Source organism: Globicephala melas, chromosome X (assembly GCF_963455315.2).
Source record: "Globicephala melas chromosome X, mGloMel1.2, whole genome shotgun sequence".
Taxonomy (NCBI): Eukaryota; Metazoa; Chordata; class Mammalia; order Artiodactyla; family Delphinidae; genus Globicephala; species Globicephala melas.
In genome coordinates, this window is record NC_083335.1 from 124,288,469 (window position 1) to 124,306,204 (window position 17,736).

At 46.9% G+C, this 17,736-nt stretch overlaps 1 protein-coding gene and 1 non-coding gene across 9 annotated transcripts in view; one reads left to right on the forward strand and one right to left on the reverse strand.

Annotated features, from left to right (window-relative positions):
* Positions 1 to 17,736, forward strand: part of TBL1X (transducin beta like 1 X-linked) — a 228,954-nt gene that overhangs the window by 9,997 nt on the left and 201,221 nt on the right. For 2 of the 8 annotated variants that reach the window (XM_060291953.2, XM_060291952.2), the window contains exon 2: positions 12,869 to 12,942. The exons of the other annotated variants lie outside the window; for them this stretch is intronic. The gene's annotated coding sequence lies outside the window, so the exon portion shown is untranslated. The remainder of the gene's footprint in view (positions 1 to 12,868; positions 12,943 to 17,736) is intronic. 8 annotated transcript variants of the gene reach the window in all.
* On the reverse strand, positions 11,576 to 11,677 carry LOC115842430 (U6 spliceosomal RNA). The gene has a single exon (XR_004035281.1). It is a non-coding gene; the product is annotated as a U6 spliceosomal RNA (small nuclear RNA).

A 17,736-nucleotide genomic window follows, 5' to 3' on the forward strand; every position in this document is an offset into this window, starting at 1 on the left:
GTCACGATTGGGAACTGGAGAAAATTCCGTGTAACTGAGCAGTGCTTTTTGTTTCTAGTGCGTTGGGGTGATTTTTAGCCTTAGCCAGATCAGCTCTACCCTTCGAGTACTCTTGTTATCTTGACATCCGTTTGAAGATGAGAAATGAGAAAGTGGAGCTGGAGGGATGTTACCCCGTTCACATGATGCAGACATCTGTAGCACCGGTATGCAAACATAATTCTCAGCACCTATAAAGTTCCAGGTGGTTGCCGAGTTTTGGGTTGTATTTAGAAAAGCAACTGAGTAGAGAATTGATGTCTCTACCATTTGATTTATTTAGGAGACAGAATAAACTTGGGTCCTTGCCTTAGGTTCTTTTTACAGCAGAATCTTATCAGGCATTTTAATCCCTTGAAACTTGAATGCCAACTCTGTGTTGGTAAAGACTCAAGTATTCACAGTTATCAATGTAAAAACAACGGTTGCCAGTCTCTGACAGTCCCAGGTCAGTCTTGGGAGACACGCTTTGGTTTAGCTCCTAATTTGATTATGAAAAAATACCACATTAGGTTTGTATTTCTAAGATGCACGATGATTCTGTGCCAGTTTCAACAATTTCTAGAGATCTGTAGCGTAATTCTTCAAAAAGCCTTGCCAGGAGAAACAGCATTGGAGGGGCACTCAGCTCAGAAGTTGATGAAAATAAGAAGTAATGATCTCATGTGTCCAGGGCATCACAGAAATTGTTGTAGACCAGATGAGAACAAGGGGAGAGGCCTGTGGAAATTAGACTCGCCTGATAGATTTCATGGGACTCTGGTAAATTTCATGGGCCTCCTAGGACATTTCCTTGAAACCAGTAGTCTCCATGTTTAGTTGGGGCAGAGGGTGACAGAAATGCCTTGTCTCAGGTTTTAATTCACAAAGTGGGCTCCCAAGTGGACTGGATATCATATCTCTGGCAGTGACAATGAGATTTACTGGAGTGCAGGAAGAAACTTAAGTTCTCTGTTTATTTATTTTTATGTAATAGTTACAAAATGTCTATTTGTGGTCTATGAGAAATGCATATAATGATCGTTGAGTGTTATCTCTAGTTAATACGTTACGTGAGTTGGAGTTAATGCTTAAAAGGTTTTCACTGAGAGGGATATGCAGTGTAAAAGCATCTAGAGATCACTGATGGGGTCCCCAGAGGTGAGAGGGGCTGATATTGAAGTCCCTGAATAAAGTGGGACACAGATGTGTTCCCCTTTTTCCGTCTGGCTTCACCTGCCACGGTGTGTGTGTGTGTGTGTGTGTGTGTGTGTGTGTGTGTGTATACACACACACACACACGTGTTGTGACTGAGATCTGACAGCTTAGAGATTGGACATACCTCCAGAGGCACAGCTGTTAATGATGTGACTTGGGGAAGAAAGAACATACGCTGACAGGGTGCTGTGCACGTTTTGGATCTACAGGATTGTGCGTGTTTTTAAAGCTGAAAAAATATTTGTGTTTCAGAACCAGATGACAATATCTCAGTTGCAGGTGCACGAGGAAACTTTGGAACAATGCTGTGCTTTTTAAGCATTTCATGACGCTGCAGTGTTTTCATAATCACTTAATTCTGTTTATAAATCAGCTGCTTTCATTGACGGATGCCCTCAGGGCTCCCAGGAACCAGGCTTTTTGTCAAATAGGTGATTCAAACTTTAAAAGATGGGAGATAGCGCTGGAACTGGGTTGTGATAAAAGTCTCTCGGTGCCTTCAGTCTGGCTGTTTATTTGTTGTTGTTTTCTTCCAGAAACATATTTCATCCATCGTGGTGGTTATTAAATCTTTTATTTTTTGCATTTCACATTAGAGGCTTTTTAAAAGAGAAAACTGTCATTTTGGTTGATGCTGTATTACTGGTGTTACAGAGAGTAAATAAATACAAGAGTTACATTCACACCCCGGACCACATTGTGGCCTGTGGAGGTGAGACATAGGACTCACCTCCAAACTGCAGGTCTTTGGCTGAGGTCGTTTGCTGAGAACGGCTGAAGCTTTGGTTTTCATGACACCAAGTGTCGACCGCAAGTAGTCCAGGTTTCCGCACCAGCCTTTTTGTTTGTTTAATTTGAAATGATTGGTACGTTAGCTTCGGTTTTGTGTGGGATTTTCGGTGTTTGTGCCTGTTTTTCCCTTTGTGGATAATGAGTTTGCAGCATAGCTCTGTATGTAAAGGGAAGCTGACGTTGGTCTTGTTCTCTGTACCGTCGGGGCACCAGGGCCACACGTCATTTCACAGTCGTCAGGATCCACGTGGACATTCATTTGTCCTTTGGTAAACGGATATATTTATCTCCTACTTAAAAAAAAAAATTGCTTCTCTTTACAGTAATATTCAGAACGCACCTACTGTGAAGAGAGGAGAAGCAGGAAGTAGTTTTTTTTTTTTTTTTTTTTGTCTGCACCACGTGGCCTGCGGGATCTTAGTTCCCCCACCAGGGATTGAACCCAGGCCCTCCAGGCCCTCGGCAGTGAACGCACGGAGTTCCAACCACTGGACAGCCAGGGAATTCCCAGGAAGTAGAATTTTTGACATCTACATTATGCACCTTTGTCTCTGCTCTCCAGAGATCAGGACATTTAAGCTCCCGTAACAAATTTAGTTTTAATGAAAGTCTTTGGGAATGTCCTTTATCTGCCCCGTGCCTGCCCATCTAAGAGGAGGGAGAAATTACACAAAGTATTTTGCTTTTAGCCGGTTTCCTTGAGCCTTGTCCATGTCCTGACTTCTTGCCAGCAGGTCAGCTAGACACTGGTCAGTCGCTTCAGGTCTGGACAGGAATCTTTTTCTGTCTTTGTTGTTGATAATTTTCTAATAATTATTCATTTGATTATTTGCCAGCCAAATTACCCTAAATAATATTCAGAGATGTATCAGAGACTAGCCGCATCCTGAGACTGTTCGCAGAAGTGGGCACAAAATTTGATTTTATTTCCTAAATGTGTACCTCAGGTACTCACGAAGTGCAGAGACCTGTGTATACCCTCTGGGAGTTAGAGGCCCAGGTGTACAGAGCAGGAATGTAGGGGAACAGTAGCACCAAGTGTTTGCGTCAACGGGACGTGAAATCTCCAGGTATGCTAACCTTTGAGGGAAGATCTGAAAACAGATGAGTTTGTGGTGGTGTGAATTACCACTCACATCATTTCCGTCAGGGAGGCAGTTACTCTTCTTGGGAAGCTCGGGTTATTAGAATCAGCTATCTTCATTTTCCCACAAAAATATAAATCAGTTGTGGTTCAGATAATTGTATGTGAGGCTTTACCACTGGAAATTTGAAGTTAGCGGAATTGTACACCCCTGGTTAATTACATTAGTATACTCAAACTAAATATAGGATACGATTAGCTCATGGAAATATTTCCTTTTTCTCTCAGTCAGTACAGCTTCTGTCCACCCAATAGTTAATAGTTTTTAATTCCATTATGTAATTTTTGATCATCCTGTGTTTCCAGAAAAGTTAACTGAATAAAACTAGAGACTGTATGTTTTCACTATTTCCCAATTCATATTGAAACATGAAATGGTGCACAGAATAAGCTGTCCTTTGTGAATTTTAATTTTCTCAGCTCCTGGCACAATAGAGGGGTAAGCTGGGGTCCCATTTTTTTTTTAATTTTTATTTATTTATATTTATTTTTGGCTGTGTTGGGTCTGCGTTTCCGTGTGAGGGCTTTCTCTGGTTGCGGAGAGCGGGGGCCACTTTTCATCACGGTGCGCGGGCCTCTCACTGTCCCGACCTCTCTTGTTGCGGAGCACAAGCTCCAGACGCACAGGCTCAGTAGTTGTGGCACACGGGCCTAGTTGCTCCGCGGCATGTGGGATCTTCCCACACCAGGGCTCAAACCCGTGTCCCCTGCATTGGCAGGCAGATTCTCAACCGCTGCGCCACCAGGGAAGCCCTGGGGTCCCATTTTTCTGCGTGGCTTTTGCTTTAAGGGAAGTTTGGGTTTGGTTCATAGTTTGCTATCGAAGAGTATGTTCAACCTTCTTGAATTACCTGTTGTGTTTGCTTTTCCATTGAATGTTATATCTTTGGACAAGGAATGTATTTTTCTGTATGGGTTTCTGGTGGCCCGGATGTTCATCAGAGCGGAATTTCTCTGTGTCCGCACTGCTGCCATTGGGCAGTTTGGCTGTTCTGTAGTTCCTAGTGTTGAGTTGGACACACTGTAGATTCAGGTTGGCTGTCATTCCTTTTGCAAGCTATGTGATACTTTTGTTTTATTTGGGTTTGCCATAGATGTTTGCTTTGCCTTGGGATGGCTGTAGATGGCCACCTGTGGTGATAAATTTCACGCAGATCTCCAAATCCCATTTAAGGTCTAGTTGATTTTCAGGAACCCTGTTACTGAGGTGTAAATTACATACCAAAAAAAGCACCCACTTCAAGTGTACAGTTTCAGTGATTTTTAGTCATTTTACCGAGTGGTGCAGTCATCGGTCATCATCCAGGTTTCAAGCATTTTCATTCCACAGTAAGATCGCTCACGTCTTCAGGAATGTCATGTCATCCGTTCCTGCGCCCCCTGCCAGCCCCAGGCAGCCACTAATCTCCTTTCTGTCTCTGTAGATTTCCCTTTGCTCGGAACCCGATGGTGGGAGGTGATTTAGTGAACCTTCCCCGCCCCCTCTCCAGGAGAGGGGTACCTAGGGAGAGTGCAGGGCCGCACGGGGAGCCTTGGTGTCCTCCCTGTAAGATCAGGATAGAGATGGGTTGGTTGCAGGCTCTCAAGGCGGAGCCATGCGGGAAGTAAGTAGCTCTGTGGAAAGACAAAAAGGTCATTATTCCCGTCTCACCCCGGCTTCTTCGTGACTTTTTTTTTTCTTAAATTCCATATATATATGTGTTAGCCTACGGTAGTTGTCTTTCTCTTTCTGACTTACTTCACTCTGTATGACAGACTCTAGATCCATCCACCTCATTACAAATAGCTCAATTTCGTTTCTTTTTATGGCTGAGTAATATTCCATTGTATATATGTGCCACATTTTCTTTATCCATTCATCTGTTGATGGACACTTAGGTTGTTTCCATCTCCTGGCTATTGTAAATAGAGCTGCAATAAACATTTGGTACATGACTCTTTTTGAATTATGGTTTTCTCAGAGTATATGCCCAGTAGTGGGATTGCTGGGTCATATGGCAGGAATAAAGACACAGACCTACTAGAGAACGGACTTGAGGATATGGGGAGGGGGAAGGGTGAGCTGTGACAAAGCGAGAGAGAGGCATGGACATATATACACTACCAATCGTAAGGTAGATAGCTAGTGGGAAGCAGCCGCATAGCACAGGGAGATCAGCTCGGTGCTTTGTGACCACCTAGAGGGGTGGGATAGGGAGGGTGGGAGGGAGGGAGACGCAAGAGAGAAGAGATATGGGAACATATATATATGTATAACTGATTCAGTTTGTTATACAGCAGAAACTAACACACCGTTGTAAAGCAGTTATACCCCAATAAAGATGTTAAAAAAAAAGAAAGAAAAAAACTTTTACATTTAGGGACTTCCCTGGCAGTTCAGTAGTTAAGACTTTGCGCTTCCATTGCAGGGGGCACAGGTTTGGTCCCTGGTTGGTGAACTAAGATCCCGTATGCCCTTGCGGCACGTCCCCCCAAAAAGAGAGAGAGAAACGTTTACTTGTAGTCAGCAAACTGAAGCTAGAGGAGTTCGTCTTATATTTAGGGTCATACTAATCGTGAAGAATCGTGCATAAAGGGCTGCATTGGACAGGTGCGGAGTCTGGACAAGGAACTGCGTTTACAGTGATGGACTCAGTCCCTGGAGAACCCAGGACACAGCCATAGGGCAGTCAACCCTCCATGCCCCTGCTGCCTCCTCCTTGAAATCCCGTCCTGTTTCTTTCATGGCGTTGGATGTTTGACTTTGACGGAAGTTCCGTCTTGGTCGGGATATACCTTAGCTCAGTGGTCCTCCACCAAGGACAGTTTTGCTCCCAAGGGACGCTGGACAATGTCTGGGGGCCTTTCTGGTTGTTACCAATGGGGAAGGGGTGTCAGTGGCATCTAGTGGATAGAGGTCAGGGGTGCTGCCCAGCATCCTGTAATGCAGGGGATGAGGCCCCAAGGCCCACAAAGAATTACTCAACTCAAGAGGTCATTAGTGCCGAGGTCAAGCATCCCGCCTTAGAAGCTTGAATCTCGTGGTTGAAGACTTGGTAAAGTTGAAGGACTAAAACCCGCATCAGACTTAGAGAAGTTGGGAAATCTATCCGTCCTCATACATTCCAGGGAAATACAGATCTTTTTCTACAGCAAAGGACAAGCAAGGTTTTGGGAGCTAACTTCAGAGGGAAAAGAAATTCCTTTAGAAGTATTCATTTACAAATAAACAGCGAAATTACGCGAGACGTCTGGGGTTTGATCTGGAAATCGCACTTCATCCTTATCTCTTCCCCAAGAACTGAGAAAGGAGGGCGGATGATCCTGAGTGAAGACTCTCCATGTTGATGACTGTGCTGGAAGGGAGTGGCTGCCGTGAGCCCAGCCTTTCAGTGCATCTGCTTACGGCCCTCCCTCCAGGGTTTTGGTTTCTATAGGGTTTTCATTTGCTGTGCGGAGTGCGGAGCGTGCAGTGTGCAGGGTGTCACAATAGCCAGGCCTCCACCCCTTGTTCTCTTTATCTGGTCAACCTTTGAGCCCCCTGAGAAGTTCAGGGCCCCCTGCCTGGGCCCCAGCCCGCTTACCTGCGTGCATCCCCTTCTCTGCCCTGCATCTCCCAGCAGGAGCTGCCCCGCACCCCTGCGGCACTTGTTGCTACCCGAGGGGGGGGCCCTCTCCCTGCCTGCACCCCTGCAGCCGGCCTTGCTTTGGGGGCTTCCAAAATGCAAGGCTTTTCCTCTGAACAGATTCTGGGTTTTGTTTCTTTTTCCTGTTCTAAGCTCGGTCCTGTTTCTAAGGTGATACCTAAGAATATGCTGATTTCCCTGAATCCCCGCACTGTGGGGTTGTAACTCCCAGCTCCTCCGGCAGAATAACCGATATTAGCAGTCCACAGTGTGATGTGGTAGATTCTGTTTCTGGCATGTTCAGCTGTCCATGTACAACTGTGTAGTCTTCCGTTTTTATCTATATGGGATCATATTACACTAGTTTTGCACCATCTGCTTGCTTGCTTTTTTTTACCCCTTTGTTAAGGTATAATTAAAGTACAGTAAACCAGGCGTATATAAGGTGTGCACGTTCATCAGTTTTCTCCTATGTTTGCTGTCTTGAGTGTGGTGCTGGCTTCTCGGACACGTGCATATCAAGATAACACGTATTTTCGTGGCTTCCACATTTCCCTGTGCCTTTCTGTAATCTCCCTCTGCTTCCCCCCACCTCCGGGCAACCATTGATGGCTTTCTATTACTAGATGGGTTGGTTTGCATATCCTAGAATTCTGTATCAGTGAAATTGCACACTGTGTGCTCATTATTTTGCCTGGCTTCTTTCACTCGGCCTGGTGATTTTCGGCTTTATCCATGTTGTGGCCTGTGTCACTAATTCATCCCCTCTTATGACTGGGTAGGATTCCATCAGGTATGGACGCACCACCGTGGATCCATTCACGCGTTGTTGGACACCTGGGTTGTTTCCATTTTGGGGGTTATTATGAATAGTGCTGCTGTAAATATTTTTGTGACCTTACCACTGGTTCTCAAACTTCATTGTGTACCAGTGCCCTGTGGAGGGCTTGTGAAAACACAGGTTGCCAGGCCCCATCCCCAGAATTTCTGAGTCAGTAAATCTGGGCGGGGCCCGAGACTCTGCATTTCCAGCAAGTTCCCAGCTGACACTGATGCTCCTGGTCTGAGGCCCACACGTGCCTTAGAGGAAGTCTTTGTAGACTGTGACTGTTAGTTGTTCCAAATGTTTCTCTCCTAGACTGTTCCTTATAACGTTGCTCATGGTCTTAACCACCAAGCTTCCCATTTCTGTACGCTTGGATGTGTCCGTCTTTCCTCTTGGCTTCCTTATTATGTCAAGGGGCTAATACCAGGAATAACTCGGGATGCGTGGGTCGGCGTGCTGATGAACGCCAAACGCCGGCCGTGATACCCTGCCGACTCTTGTGGAATCTGACTTGCGCCCTGTCTGCGGTTGCCGGGGTCACCTTCTGAGGAAATGGTCCAGGCCCAGGTGGGGCGGGATTGGACCCAGGCCCTGCGCCAGGGGCTCCCCATGCTGCTGGGTCCACTGCAATCTTAAGGCTGCTCACCCGCCTTTCCTCTCACAGGGGAGCAATACCTATCCTTTGTCCATCCCATCCCCTCCCGTCTGAAACAGCCAGCCCAAGCCAGTCAACGTATTTTACTTTCAGTTTGCTTTTCGGGAGTCTAATCTGAATCTGCTGACCTGGAGCAGCCGGAAGTTATCAGTAGACGTTTGCTGCCGTAGCCAGTGTATTTGTTACCATTGTTTTTTTGTTTTGGAGAGAGAGAATACTTTCATTATAGAGGGTTGCTTTAAATTACTGAGAACGGTTACTTTTGCAGAATCGTCTTCCTGCATTTCATCGTGAGCCCCAGGCGTCCCACTTTGCTCCTCAGCCCGTTCCATAAACCACCTCTGGTCACAGTTTGCTACCGACCTCTGCTCAGGCGTTCCAGAATCTTTACTGTGGAGTGGGCTGGTGCGCAGGATTGCAGGCTTGTTAAGTAAACTAACCTCCTTGGGATGGTTAAATTTTTTAAAGTTTGCAGTGACTTGTAATCATTGGCTGATATCTTAGTGGTTGTTTCCTCTTCCTCTCTCTTCTTCTCCTATTTTTTAATATGACAGCTTTATTGAGATATAACTTACATACCATGCAACTCACTCATTCAAAGTGTGTATAACTCAGTACTTTCCTGGTATTTTTACAGAGTTGTGCAGTCATCGCCACTGTCTAATTCTGTAGCATTTTTATCACCCTGAAAGAAACCCCTTACCCATTAAGCCATCACTTCCCAAATCCCCTCTCCACCCAGCCCCTGGCAACCAATGATCTGCTTTTTGTCCCTGTGGATTTGCCTATTCCGGACATCTTCTATAAATGGAATCACACAATATGTACCCTTTGCTGTCTAGCTTTCTTCCCTTAGCGTTAGGTCTTTGAGGCGTGTCCATGTTGTAGTGTGTGTTATTCCAGTTTCTTGGTGAACGTTTTGTGGAATCTCTGGGTAATCAAGGAGGGCTTGGGGCCTGGGGTGGGGAATCAGGTGGAAGAATGTTACGGGCTGGGTAAACCCGGGGCACGGGCTGCTCCTTTCAGATGACGTTGAAATGGAAAACGGTTCACAGAAGGAGCCATGTTTTATAAGACCATTTCCAGTTCAGCTTCCAATTGGGCGTACACTGTATCTGCCTTCTCCTTCTCTTTAGTTCCATCTCTTCCCCTAAATTTCAACCTAGAAAACAGTTGTGGTCAGTTAAAGCTGTGTCTGCTGACCCCTCTTTTGTGCTGCCTTTTGGACGGCATTTTATTTTCTAAATTTATTTTTGGCTGCACTGGGTCTTCTTTGCTGTGTGCAGGCTTTCTCTAGTTGCGGCGAGCGGGGGCTACTCGTCGTTGCGGTGCACGGGCTTCTCATTGCGGGTGCGCAGGCTTCTCATTGCGGTGGCTTCTCTTGTTGTGGAGCACGGGCTCTAGGCCCACGGGCTTCAGTAGTTGCAGCACACAGGCTCAGTAGTTGGCGGCACGCGGCCTCCAGGGCATGTGGGCTTCAGTAGTGGTGGCGCGTGGGCTCAGTAGTTGTGGCTCGTGGGCCCTAGAGCGCAGGCTCAGTAGTTGTGGCGCACAGGTTTAGCTGCCCCGCGGCATGTGGGATCTTCCCGGGCCGGGGCTCGAACCTGCATTGGCAGGCGGATTCTTAACCACTGAGCCACCAGAGAAGTCCCTGGATGGGATTTTAGAGGGTCCTTTCTTGGTGTGAGACGTAGGAAGCCTGTAGTCCCCAAGGGGGTAGTGTGAAGTTGCTCTGGGGTCTCGGGGTTCCAACCAGCTAGACTTTGGCTGCGTTCTGGGGCCTCCCTGAAGCCACAACGCCGGCTTAGACTGAGACAGAGTCGTAGAGTTGTTTACTTTTCTGAATGTATAAGCCTTCTGCCTCTGTAGAGCCATAAATTACCGTTCCGGGGTCAGGTGGGAGAATATGGAGGCTGATTTTTCCCCAGCTCTCCATAGGCACGACTTTCTGGGGTGTCTGTGCCTTGAACAGAGAGCTTATTGGTAAGGCTGAAGGTCATGTGTGTTTTCTCCGTTCATCTTATAATTGACTGTGTTAGTTTCCTGTCACTCTTGGGACAGATGACCCCAAACTTCCTGCCTTGAACGACTCCGCTCTGTTATCTTATAGTTGCAGAGGTTGCAAGTCTGAGATGGGTCTCCCTGTGTCAGTGGGGCCGCCTTCTTTTCCAGAGGCTTTCGGGAGAAGCCAGTCCTTGCCTCTTCCTGCTTCTAGAGGCCGCCTGCATTCCCTGGCTCATGGCCCCTTCTTCCATCTTCAAACCCAGCAGTGCAGCATCTCTGATCATTCCTCTTTGGTCACGTGTCTCTCTGACCACAGCCTGGAGAGATTGCCCACTTTTTAGGGCTCACGTGATTACATTGCCCTCCCCCCCCATCCAAGATAATCTCCCCTGCTCAGCATCCTTAACTTCATCGCATCTGCAGAGTCCTTTTGGCCATGCACGGTAACACTGTCACAGGGCCCAGGGATTAGGGCATGGGACTGTCTGGGGGCCATTATTCTCTGGCTCCATTGACAGTCTCCAAGGAGACTTATTTCCTTTGTTTCTGTCTCTTAATTTGTTCCTCTGAGCCCTGCAAGGTTTGTATATTTATTTAATATTTGCTGTTTGTCTCTTGAATGATTCAGAAGTCGTGGAGCTGTTTGGTCGGTGTGCCTGCCTTTCACTGAGGTGGAGCCACTGGCTGAGTCTTGATTTACCTCTGAGCACACCCGGTTGTTTTCTGTCTTGGAAGGACCTGGGATTTTTGGTGCTGATCGAACACATTTGTATGTCTAGAGCCTCTCCTTCCCAAGAACTCCATAGTTGGTGGGTGGCCCTGCCACTGTCAATTTGAGGGTCTCTCGGGAACTCTGACAGAACTATTCCCTGGAGTTAGTGTCTCACAGTCTGAGTCAACTGTGGGAAAGACCACCACGATGTGAGAAGAGTGGGACCTGGCCCCCAGGACTTCAAAGATACCATGTGTGCCTTTATGGGGACTGAATTGGTGGGTTTGTGGCTCCATACAAGAGTGGAGGAAGACAGGTGGGGGTAGGGACAGAAAATTCATAATAATATCCACTTGTTAATCAGCATTTTGGTTCAGAAATATTTGGGGAGTGTATCAGTCAGCTTTCTGCTTTGCTGATGATGTGTAACAAACAGCACCCCCGCATACAAAGGCTTACAGAAACAAGCACTTATTTCTTTACAGAATTTTTTAAAATTGAGGTAACGGTTTATAACATGTAAGTTTTCTGTGTACAGTACCGTATTTTGACATCTCTGTATGCTGGAGCGTGCTCACCACCTAAAGTTTAGTTTCCATCAAAAATACGGAATGCTTCATGAATTTTTGTTACCCTTGTACAGGGGCCATGTTAATCCCTGTATCTTTCCAGTTTTAATATATGTGCTGCTGAAAAGAGCACCAAGCACTTATTTCTTGCTTACTGGTCAGTGGGTGGTGAGGTGTGGCTCTTCTGGGCTCAGCTGGGTGGGATCAGGGAGGCCTGGTCAGGCTCTGGGCTGGGTTTAGGACTGAGCTCCTAATCTCCTCCTTCTGAGGCTAGTAGCCTCTTGGGGCATGTACTTCTGCCCCTCCTATCTGGTATAAGAAGAAGCCAAGCTACATCACGCAGTCACGTTTAAAACCTCTGCCTGTCCTTCCCACTAATGCTCGTTGACCGGAGCAAGTGTCGTGGCCAGATCCCACATCCATGGGCTGCGGAGGGCTGTTCCAGTCGGGAGTTCATGCAGAGTCACACAGCAAAGGGGGCAAAAGGCACGTGTGTTAAGAGGCAAGAGGGAAGAAGCGGGATTGTGATACCTTCTGCCCTGTTGGTGTGTGGGAAGGAAGATGACCCCAGTGGACGAGACTGATGCACCCAGTTATATCCAGGAAAATAGCCCCGTAGGTGGATGTTGGAAGCAGCAGGTGCCTGTGAAATAGGTAGCTTCCTTGGTTCCATCTTAGAACAGGGGTTCTCAGCTGGGCAGGTGGTGGGGGGGCAATCGTGTCCCCCCAGGGACATCTGGCAACATCTGGAGACATTCTGTTGTAACTAGGGGAGAGGGTGCTCCTGGAATCTAGTGGGTAGAGGCCAGGGACGCTGCTCAGCATGGAACAGTGCACAGGACGGTCCCCCACAAGGAATTACCTGGCCTGGGTCCACATGTGCCCAGGCTGAAGAGCCCTGCACAGATGCAGTTTCCAGGTGACTGTCGTGCACTTTGAAGTTTGAGCACCACATCTTGCAGGACTGTCTCCACTGGGAAGGGCAATTGGCAGTCCTTTCCATATAAAGACATAAAGCCCTCCCGCGGAAAAAGGAGTTGTTCAATCTCTCCCAGATGGCTGTGTGGAAGCAGGTTACAGCCCAAGGGTCTTGGCTAGGTCTCTGTGATTTCTGTGACTTATTCTCATCGGCTTGGTACTGTATTAATTCTTTAAATTTTATTAATTTTTTTTTTTGCACAGCCTAATAAATGGACCATTTATTTGGTGTTGGAAAATCTGTTTTTTATTAGGAGATTTCCATTATGAGCTTAATACTCTTTTTTTCCAGGTGGCCTTTTGCCCACTGTTTCTCTTACGCATGTATTTTCTCTTTCCTCACCAGCAAGACTGCAAGTACTTGACAGCAGAGATCACGCCTTAGGTTTCCTTTCGGCCCTGCACCATAGCAAGCACACGGTAATTATGGGTCAGTTGCTCATGGTGTCCTTTGCAGTGCACGTTGTGCTGCATGGCTAAGGGTCGTTTATCGTGTTTCCATGGACCAGCCTTTTGTCTCTTGCTGTAAATTCTGTTTCCAGTCTTTGGGGGCTGATGCCTTAGCGTGTTGACACTCGGTTGCTTTGTGGCCAAAAGAAAGTTTTGACCTCATTAGAGGAGGGAGCCGTGTCACTGAGAGGCTGACAGCCTCCTTCCTCCTCTCACACAAGTGTTGTTTTATTTTGGTGATTGAAATGTTGAGGGTATGAAAAAAAAATCAGAGGATCTGACTTGCTGGCGGGACAAGCAGAGGACAGTGCTGTGAGTGAGGGAGTGAAAGCCTGTCTATTCCCACCCGCATCGTCGTGCACAGCAAGCAGATAGAGATTTTCTGCTAAAAAGCTGGCTGCGGAAGCACTTGCTCTAGAGGATGCTGTGTCACCTAGAATTGGCTGTCATCAGATCAGCCAAGTATCACCTCTCGGGGCGACCAGCAAGTTACGGAAGTAACTCTGTTGTGCAGAACTTTCTATTTCTCTCTTTCGTTCTCTCCCTTTCCCCCTCGGTTGAGTGCTGTTTAAATGAAATGGTTCTCCTTGATTGTGTCTTTAGTACAGTAGTTGTGAGAGCAAGGCTTTTGTTCTTCCTGATTCCCTGTTGAGAAAAGACATCTCCTGGCTTGTGGGATGCAGGGGCGGGGGGTCAGGACCCACAGAGACAGTTCCATCCTTCAACTGTCCTTTTTTATTTTCATTTCATTTTTTAAAAATTGAGATATAATTGACATATAACGTATTAGCCGAAGGTGTGTAACATAATTATTTGATATATGTAAACATTGTGATGTGATCACCACAATAGGTTTAGTTAACATCCATCATCACACATAGTTACTCATTTCTTTTTCTTGTGATGAGAACTTTTTTTTTAATCTTTATTTATTTATTTTTGGCCACGTTGGGTCTTCGTTGCTGCACGCGGGCTTTCTCTAGTTGCGACGAGCGGGGGCTACTCTTTGTTGCGGTGCGTGGGCTTCTCATTGCGGTGGCTTCTCTTGTTGCGGAGCATGGGCTCTAGGTGCGTGGGCTTCAGTAGTTGTGGCACACGGCCTCAGTAGTTGTGGCATACGGGCTTAGTTGCTCCGTCCATGGGATACATGTGGGATCTTCCCGGACCAGGGCTCAAACCCGTGTCCCCTGCATTGGCAGGCGGATTCTTAACCACTGCGCCACCAGGGAAGTCCCGTGATGAGAACTTTTAAGATTTATTCTCTTAGCAACGTTCAGATATACTCTCCAGTATTGTTAACTACAGTCATGTGTTACGTTGAATCCCCCGGACTTACTCACTTATGTATGTATGTATGCATGTATGTATGTATGCATGTATGCATGTATGTATGCATGTATGTATGTATTTATTGGCTGCGCTGGATCTCAGTCGCACTTGCGGGATCTTCCGCTGTGGCGTGTGGGATCTGGTTCCCAGACCAGGGATGGAACCCGGGCCCCCTGCATTGGGAGCGCGGAGTCCTAGCCACTGGACCGCCAGGGAGGTCCTGGGACTTAACGTATTTTACGGCTGGAAGTCTGCACCTTTGATGCTCTTCACCCACATCCCCTCTCCCCCCGCCTCTGGCCACCACCATCTGTCCTCTGTGCCTTTGAGGTGTCAGTTCTTCTCTACCACCTTGTTGGCTGCCCTGTCACCTCCTGGGCTGTGAGGGCACCAAGTTGGTGTGTCTGACAAAGCAGGTGACCTAGGAGGTCGCATGGAGTAAAGGAGGAGATGAAATAGAAGTATGTGAACTAAATGAAAATTATGTGAACTACAAAATGAGAAAGGCCCTGAGCTGCCGCATTTCCACATGCAGGTCTAGCAGTGTCACGTTATGCTACCGACCTTGGCAATTTTTCCAGCTGTCCTTCTGTCTAAAATACAACTTACATGAAAATGAGCCCATCCCTTGGAACTTAGTGGTTAGGAAACTGGAGTCAGGTTTGGGGAAAGGGACCCTCACCTTGTTAGACCCGACACCCCCCTCCCCTCAAGAGGCACCTGGACTGTTACTCATGGCGAACAAGTTGAGCTGAACGGCACTGAGGAGGAAATGGAACTTCCCTTTCTGTTGGGCGTGCCTGTAGCAAGACGTTCTGAGCACCGATTCTTGTCTCACAGCAGAACGTGATTCATGTTACTGTCGCTTACGGAGTAGAGTGTTGTTGAGATTGGGGGTGGGTGGGTGTGTGCGTGCGCGAAGGGGAGAGGAGCGGCCGGATGAAGCCGTGGGGAACGCAGGGAATATGTTGGAAGATGTGCTTTCGAGGACAAACAGTAAACTTTTGGCAATAGGCTGAGTTTGTGACCTGTGACTCAGACAGTGTGATTGAGGGAGATTCCAGTGGTCATTTACTTCCAGCCTTCTTCTTATCGGTGCCACGGTGCAGTGTCTTATTCAGCTTTCCAGAACACTCTCTAGGAACTCTTTATGCTTGATGGAGATGGTATTTCTCCTCTCACTTCACTGTGGTTTAAAGAACTGGGAACTGGCGTTACAAGCCGTCTCCACGTTCCTTTGATGATTGTGTAATTTATCAGTGGAGAGTTGCCCATGACCTTCCTGGCATCTGACTTCTCACAGGGTACCTGCGCTCACGGTCTGCCTGTGGAACACGTATAATGGAGAGTGAAGACTTTTACAAGTAGGTGGGTCCTCCTGATTGGAAATTGGGGTTATTTGAGCCAACGCAAGTCAGTTCCTGACCTTATCCAAGATTAACTGCATTAAATCAAAGAAGACCCATATAACTGTAGGTTATAATTCTTTTTTTTTTTTTTTGGTCCGATACCAAGACTGAAGTTTCCCTGGAAAGAGCGCTTGAATAAGAGCAGAAGGATTGAATTTTAGGCCTAATGCTATCATTAACCACCCACTTGACACTGGCCCCAAGAGAATAAAGGAATCATCGTTTTTCTTCTGTCAGCTGATCACTTGGGCCACATGCTCTCCAAAAGGTTCCAGCACACAACGTGGTAGATCCGTTTTCAAGACTGTCCTCAGCCCCTAGTCTGAGTTACTGGTGTTATGGGGGGTTGCTCTATCACTCGCAGCAGTAAGAACTGTGTATGGTGAAACCCGGTGGCCAGAAAGCTGTCTTTGGAATGTTCTCTTGTCACTTGTTAGGGAATGCGCTGTAATAATTATGTTCCCTGGAACTTTCAATGACTAAACTGCCTTGAACAGGAGTCAGGAAAGGCCCACCTTCCAGCAGATTCCATTCTGTGGGGTTGTCTTAGAATTGAGGTCTGAGAGCATTTCTTGATTATCTAGTCAGGTGGATGTGACTTAACTAAAGGCCAGTTTGGACCCTGTTGGAGAAAATCAAGTTCAGACACTTAGTCTAAACAGAAGTGAGGAATACGGTTACCTTTATCTCATTATCGAAGCTTTCTTTGGAGGATATACAAGCTTGTACCGCATGTGACAAGCATCACACATGGAGGGATTTTTTTTTCTGCTTTTTTCTCTGAAAAGTCCTTGGGTAATCAGGTCATAGACTATTTGGTGTAAAACCCAAACCGACCAGACAAACAAAAAACAAAGCAAAACAAACAAACAAAAAAGCCGTAGTTAATTTTATATTAAAATGTATAGCTTGAGAATCTTCATTGAAAAATCAGTAATCTTTTGCAGATTTGTTTAAATAGGCTTTGGTGCCTTTTAAGAAGATTCCCTTCCTGGTTGCTGTGTTTGGTCCCTTCAGAATTTGGGTCAGAACAATTCTCCAGGAAAGCAGCCATGTTAAACTGGTTCACTGCTAGGATGGCTTACATTACGGAAGAAGTTTCTACCTTTAGCCCTCTTTTTCTGCTGGTTTGCTTTCTTGGAAACATTATTACATCTGTTCTTAGGGGAGTTATAAAAGAGGAAAAAAGAGTTAACACACCGAGTTTTGTAACCGGCGTTGGCTTCTTGCCCTGAGTACTGTGTCTTTGCCGTCCGTTTCTCACTTCAGAAGTGCAGACGGGGTCCAGAGCTTCTCTGAGAGCTCCTCCCAAGCAAGGTGGAGCCGTGCCAATGGAAGGGGGCTGCAGGGATGCCTGCTAGGGCGGATGCGCTCCAGAGAGAGGGCAGGGGTTTATCCCCGCTTCCCATCGTCTGTCATTTCATTCTCTTTGGCTCCGGCTTTTTCCATTCGCAGCTGCCCTTGTCGTGTGTTGGAACCAAACTTCGCCTGTACAGAAGGGCTGTGGGCAGAGGGCCTACACGTGAAGTCGCTTAGCTTTTGCCCTGATGTAGTGAAGGGATCATAAAGGGATGAGCACAGGGGAAAAGCTGAGCGTGGGAGGGGCCACCGTGTCATTCCATACAGGGATGTCTGTGCAATAGGAAGACACAGAAGAATGGTTTTAGGGTTTTTTTTAGGTCGAGTGGAGATTAGTGATGGCTACATCTTTATGTGGCTTACATGTATGGTCGATTTTCCTTATTCACGGTAGTTGAACGTGTACAGTTGTTGAGACCTCATCGAAGCTTTGCTTCTAGGGGAAACAGGGTTCGGTTCCTGCAGGCCTCTGGCCACGTTATTTTCATCAACCAATCACTGCATAACCTTGTTTTACGTGTGTTTCTGCTTAAAGACACCTTATTAACTGTATACTGTTGATTCATCCATGTTGAAGTCGCGATCAGCAGCCCTGTAGCTCATGCCTGAACCAAGCTTCTCCAACACACGTGTTCCCTCCCTACCGCACAGCACAGCCGTCTTGCCC